The following is a 6,959-nucleotide window of genomic DNA, read 5'->3' on the forward strand; positions in this document are numbered from 1 at the left end:
ATCTATGCTAACATTAAAAAATCTTCTTCAATTTTACTTATTGTTGTTATGACATAACTTTTGAATCCTTTCATTTTCAATCTGACTCTTGTCTTTTGTAGGTGGCATAGAATTATGTTTTTTGTTTGTTTCAATAATCCTTGTCCTTTAATTTGAGTATTTACAGTTAATGTATTTTCTTACAGACCATTTACTCCTTGTTTACTCTTTGTCCCACCTTGTTATGTTCCTTTTGCTCTTATTTCTTCCTTTGAGATTTCTTCAAATTCCATTTTCCCTTATATTAGCTTGTTAATTTTACACAAGTAGCAGTTACACATGTACCATGACTTATTAGCTCTTTTACTGCTTCTCAAGCAATGCTGAGATCTTAAATTTCTTTTACTACTTTTTCTTCTTCCATTTGTTTTAATGCATTCTAATTTTTGATATATTTTATTATTACTCTTTTGTGCTGTTAGATTTTATTTAGTTTTATCCACTTATTTCCGTGATAACTCGGGGTCATCAGTTCAATCAACGTTTGCATGAATAATGCAAATGGAAACAAGACAGGCATGCTTACTGAAACTGAAAATGACTTGGCACTGGCTGGAGTAACTGATGAGAGAGCAAGAAAAGAACAAAAATGAAAACAAACCGTGATCAAGAAACAATCACTCAAGGTCTGACTTTCTGTACTTAGTTTCAAAAAGAGATACCACAAATCCCAGCGGGAGACTCCAGCATCATTAGCTGTCTTTCTCCTTTGTTTCCACCTTCCTTTCCTTTTCCTTCTACCCTAGATTGTTCCAGGAAGTGTTTATAGCTCCTTGCAAGACACATTCTAATACTTGCTTTCTCTCACACAAACTTCACAATATGTCCATGTGATAAATAGTGTGGAGGTAAAGGACAATTCATCACAGGCACATCTCCTATGAAAATAAAATTAGAAACTAGCTTCTAAACATGCAGAGAGAAGGGCGTGGTGTCAGGCACTAATTTCCTTGCGAATTCCTCTCCATTTCTAATAGACGTTCTTCTTTACCAAGATCCCTTTTTATTGGTGTCCTGTTCCAGACTGCTCCACTCCGCCCATCCTCATCCTGTAAAATACATTCACACTCTTTTGTGACCCTACTCATTTGACCATTAAATAGTCAATCATAGAACTGTCGGAATTAAATACAGAGTGAAATTAAAATACTGGAGTCACTTGGAGGGTTTAAGCAGCTCCACCAGAAAATACTGGGCATGGATTTAAAAGAGGCTGCGTGGGACTTGCTCTTGTCCAAGTTCTTTCTCAAGAAGTATCTGAAATAAGCCTAAATTCAGAGTTAATCAGACTGGCCTTCTTTCTCAGGTGGACTGGAATTCATTGCTCTTTCCCCTCAACTCCCTGATGTCAGTGGCACTTTCCGGAGAGGAAGTGGACTTCTCTGCCTACTGCAGAAGCGCAGTTCCCCCCGGGCCCACTCCCTGTCTGAATGCCCACACTGGAGGCCAGATGCCAGCCTTCCTAGAACATTTGTGGTCTCCTTTCAGTTTCCTGACCTGCTCAGATTGAGTCCCTGTAGACTCTTCCTTAGCTTGAAACCTGATCTTCCACCCCTTCCCTGACCTTGATGGTTACCTTCCTACTTTAGGCCTCAGGTGCTTTAGCTATAAAATGATATAGTTGCCCTTAATTCTAAAGTCTTCTTTCTAAAGCGCTACAATGTGGTGGCTCCTTGAAAATGTTTCTCTTTGCTGGTTTTAATTTTGTAGAGAATTAAAACCCCAGCCACTCTAAAAGACAGTAAGTTACATTGGATAAGGAAAGTGTGCGTTTGTAGTTAGATTAACAGGGATGGAAGATGACTTAGTATGTTTTAAGATACTCATGATCCGTTCTCGTGAGAGTCGGGGGAAGAAGGGGAAGAGAGTTAATAAAATACCAAACGATTGTGACAAATTAAGTTTACCAAGATGTAGCTGATTAGTTACTACTTGAATAAGCCACACAAATCCAATCCAAGTTGTCCTTTATTTTTCTAAGAAGGATCCCAGTGAACTGAGTCCCATGTTCAGTGACTCCGCGTTCAATGGCTTAGTCTTTAAAAACCGTTATGTTGCTGGAAGCAGAAATATTGCCCATCAGTCCTAATTGATGTTTAGCTATCACGCACATTTGAAATACATTTATTACTTTGCCTGATCTCAGTGTAATACATTCCAAAGGGGCAAAGAGCACACGAAAAGTTATGGAGTCTCCATCTTCTACACTGAAGTGTGCAATAAATTACATATTATTTGGCCGTGAAATTCACAAGCCATAGAAACCACGCCATTAGCAATGTATACAGTGGTAAACAGCAGGTAATGAGAATGATATAAAACCAAACAGACTGTGTATGTTGGCACTGCTGCCAATAAAACAATCATTAAATGCATTCATATGCATCTACGCTAGGTAAGCTCTTTAGGGCAATTGCTATGAGTTCTACATACCTGTCAGGATATTATATATAGCCCACTTTCTATGGCGTTTATTCAAAGACGCTGAGAAAGGGTTACTCTGGGTAAATTCAGACCTTTTCTCAGTATAGAATTTGGTCAACAGGCATTCTGAACAGCAAAATTTCACAGTATTTTCCTACACTAATTGCCACCTCAGCAAATGCAGGATTAAGTATAATGGATTATAAGAAGTTAGAAAGGAAAGATGGAAGACAAGAAGGAAGGTAGAAAAAAGGTGGGTATGGAGTACTTCAACATTTATGTAAAGAGTGGACCTAAAACTAACCTGAGGTTTCCCTGAACTATTAGCATACGCTATAGAAACTTAAATGAAAAAATAAAAAAAACCAAGCAAGGGAAACTCAAAGATTCTTTGTTTTTTCACTTTACTGCATATACACGTCCATCTTAAACAATCTATATGCTTATACCCAATAAGAGAGCATTGTTTTGCAAGGCTATTTGGGTTCTATCAGTATGTAAAGGTCGGACAACTCAACTTTAGCAGAGTTAGCCTTCAGGTGAATAATTGCTTCTTTCAGGTTGCGAGCATTTGAATTTTCCAGAAATGTTTCCCAAAATATGAAAACTAAAAGAAGGGTCCTAGGACAGCGTCCTTTAGAAGTTTTATGTAGTATCAAGGCTTTTGGAGGAAGAGAATCCTTGTCGATTATCAACACAATGATTCCAAGCAGGTCAATTTTTGCTGAGAATATTATATAACAGAACCCACTTCACCTCCATTATACTGACAATGATCTTCCTTACTTCAACCTTGTGCTTCTTAGTAAAGTTGAAAATACTGAGCCAAGAACAGACAGTGACAATGCCAGAGACTCAGGTGTACCTATAGGTGCCTTCAGACAACATCAGCCACCCAGGCTAAAGTCCTGGTTTAAAACATCCCAACGTGAATGAATCTCAAAAACCATATGCTGAGCAAGTGAAGCCAGATCAGAAGGGCACCTACTGTATTATTCAACTTACATGAGATTCTAAACTGGGCAAAAGTCATCTCTAAAGATAAAAAGCAGATCCGTGGTGGCCTTGGGGTGGGAGATGGGGATACTTTTGCAAAAGCCTAGGAGGAAACTTTCTAGGGTTTTAGGATTGTTATCTATCTTTATGGGGGTGGTAGTTAAACAAATGTATACATTAATTAAAAGTCACTGAACCGTTGACTAAAAATGTCTGCATTTTATTGTATGTAAATGATACCTTAATAAGGTTGATTACAAAATGAACCAAAACCAAAACAAAGCAGAAGAAAAACCTCTCAAGACCTCAAAGGAAATACACTGTTTTCTTCCAGGGTACCAGACTGGAAATGAGGCATTGGTCTTTTCTACCCTCAGATTATCCCTAGGATTATCTAGTCTATTTTAAAGCACTAGAGTCCCCTATCAGGAAAACTCACCCCATGTTTAATTACTTTGATTTCTTCTCTGCCTCTTCTCCCAACACAGTGAAGCCATTCACGGAAGGAAAACCAGCTTTTTCCAACTTTGCATCACCACATATTCTTTCCAAAGCTATTATTTATGGAATGGAATTTGGCTACACTTTGTAAAAATCTAGCTTTTTGAGGCTTACAAATCTTAACAGTTAACCTATTGCCTCCACTGGAATTTGGAAAAAAAATTATTTTGAAAAGGAATAGCTGAGAATTGACATTTTTTTGTGTGTGTGATTTTCTCTTCCCCTAAGATAGAAGTGAGTAGGAATGAGAAACACATACATAAAGAAAAATAAATTATCTTGCTGCCTTTGCATGGTTATAATTTATAGGAGGCCCTTTTCAACAATAATCTATTATCAGAATCAATAAAACATAATCTCCATGAAGGCCGGGCCAGGATATTTGTCTCTTTTTCAGCAGATTGCAATACAAACCACATTCATGGATATGCTTCTTGATGATCTTTGTAATACTGGAACAGTTGCCCATTTCCTCATGCCTCTTCACCTTAACTTCAACCTGGTTTTTCACCAATGACCTCACATTTCCTTCTCTATCACTTGGTTGTGGGCCTCTTTTCCAACTCCAACTCCAACTCGCATTTCACTCTGGAACCAAAGGAAGACTCACACCTTCCTGCTTTTTAGTGATACCTCAAGGTCATTACCGTATTGTGATCACCCTGAAGAATAGCCAGACAATTGTCATTTCAGAGCCATCTGACAGTTTGTAGCTCTAAAAATTAACTAAGAACCGCATTTGTCAAAAATATCCTAGTTTAAGATTTTGGTAATACAGCAACAGTAATTCCGAAGTCATTTATGACAATCAGTGTGGGAAGCACCCTCCTTCAGGAAGATCCTTTGCCATACAATACTCTTTCCCTGTCTGGTAATAAGGAAGCACGGCCGTGGAAAGTAACCTTTTGTGGAAAGAAATACTTGGCTTTGAGAAGGCTTGAAGTTCATACATTTTTCTTGAATTAGATTCCCCATTAATTACTTTATCCACAAAGAGGTAATTATCAGAGTTATGTAAGCAATTAAGGAGATGCTACTCCACATTCTTTCAGCTTGTTGACCTTTCTCACTTTATTTCATGTGGCTATCTGAAACATCAGTGATTTACATGCCTTTCTTTTTTTTTTTTAACAGATTTCTGTGTGTGTGTGTGTCCCCATGATGAAAACATCATTAAAGTAAAATATCATGAATAGACTCTTAAGAAGCAGAGTCTACTTAAAGTCCTGGAAAATATGAAAGCACTAATATTCATGGACAACTCTACACTCTGAAAGTTACTCCAAATGTTGTTGATCTCTCTTTTGTCTAGGAGTTTTTCATATTTTCTACCATGATCATTTGTTAGTTTTATAATTACATAATAAAGGCGTTACATCATACAATCTTTTGTTATCCATTGCAGTTTTAAAACTATTCCTTTCCTTGTCCTCAGCAGATATGTCATAGATTGTTAGTACACAAGCAAAGACTTTCAACGTAACAGTACTTTATAGTGAGAAGAACTGTACTGAGCTATCTCTATCCTAAGACAATGCACTAGGAAAGCACTAGGAATTCTTAAGCACTAGGAATACAGAGACGATCAAGGGGCAAGTTCCTTGCCTTCGAGTATACACGATCATTATAGCAAATGCTTAAATAGCACTTAGTATGTAACTCACCACAGCAGACTTATTATCCTCCTTTTTAATAGGTGAGCAGAGGAAGCCACAGGGAAGTCATAGGGTAAAGCCAGAATTTGAACCTAGGTAGACTAGTACACTCTCCACGGCTTTAACTACTACATTAAAATATATATATATATATATAACTCCAAGTATTCCAAAGTTACAAAACACTTATCTACCAAAACTCAAAAAGGAGCACACAAACTTGCATAGAAAATAAACATGTGGGCTTCCCTTGTGGCGCAGTGGTTGAGAGTCTGCCTGCCGATGCAGGGGACACGGGTTCGTGCCCCAGTCTGGGAAGATCCCACATGCCGCGGAGTGGCTAGGCCCGTGAGCCATGGCCGCTGAGCCTGCGCGTCCGGAGCCTGTGCTCCTCAACGGGAGAGGCCGCAACAGTGAGAGGCCCGCGTACCGCAAAGAAGAAAATAAACATGTAAAACTTCATAAATAAACCACAATATAACCTGCTCCACATAATATACTGACTGCAGTGTCCTGGGCCTCTCCCATCCTTAGGTAGCCGGAAATTACAACAAAATAATACTTTTCACCTTTGGAAGCCACACCATCTCTCATACCAACCAACCAATTACTTCCTTAGAATTGGAAATTAACCTGAATATCATAAAATATATATATATAGCATTAGTGATGTAGAATCTTTGTTTAAAGACAATAACTTCAATAGCAGAGGGAACGTTACCATTGCAGGCTTCCGATAACCTCTATATTTCTCAGATTTCATGCTAAATCATAAAATGCCATATTGTGTCTGAAGCTATTTTTTCAATAGTCCATTTACGAAAATGGACTAGCAAAGCCGTAAATACTGAGGAACATTTTGGCTCCCAAATCCTAAAGCCATTCTGATTATGCCTGGGTGATCATGGGGACGTCATCGGAACTACCAGAGGACTGGCTGAAATACCAGTGTTCTGGCCAGCTTACAAATTAGAAATTATACAGAATCCAATTTTATTTTTTTGTTAAGTAATTCCTATGAGGCTTTTAGGATGTCAGTGTAAAGTCCTTTCATGTGTAATCTTTATCCATTAGATAGGGAACAATGCCAATCCCCGTCATAAATACTTTCACAACCTGACACTGAAAATCCATTGCAGGGCATAGGACCTGCAAATAGGAGGTGAATCACACACATCTACTCATTCAGACAATCCACAAATATTCATTTTTAAGTCTACTATATGCCAATAATGTACCGGCCTCTCAGATGCTAAACCATGCTAAATGCTGAAACAGACATACTCAGTTCGGGCCCTCCTGGAACTTATTACCTACAGAAGTGCCTTCGTTGTAAATGGTCAG

General features: G+C 38.3%; 1 long non-coding RNA gene across 1 annotated transcript; it reads left to right on the forward strand.

Moving 5' to 3' along the window:
* The first annotated feature begins 383 nt into the window (after window positions 1-383).
* On the forward strand, window positions 384-5,760 carry LOC141278159 (uncharacterized). The gene is made up of 2 exons (XR_012330475.1): window positions 384-665; window positions 5,095-5,760. It is a non-coding gene; the product is annotated as an uncharacterized lncRNA (long non-coding RNA).
* Window positions 5,761-6,959: the final 1,199 nt, after the last annotated feature.

This window comes from Tursiops truncatus, chromosome 1, assembly GCF_011762595.2.
Source record: "Tursiops truncatus isolate mTurTru1 chromosome 1, mTurTru1.mat.Y, whole genome shotgun sequence".
NCBI classification, from domain to species: Eukaryota; Metazoa; Chordata; class Mammalia; order Artiodactyla; family Delphinidae; genus Tursiops; species Tursiops truncatus.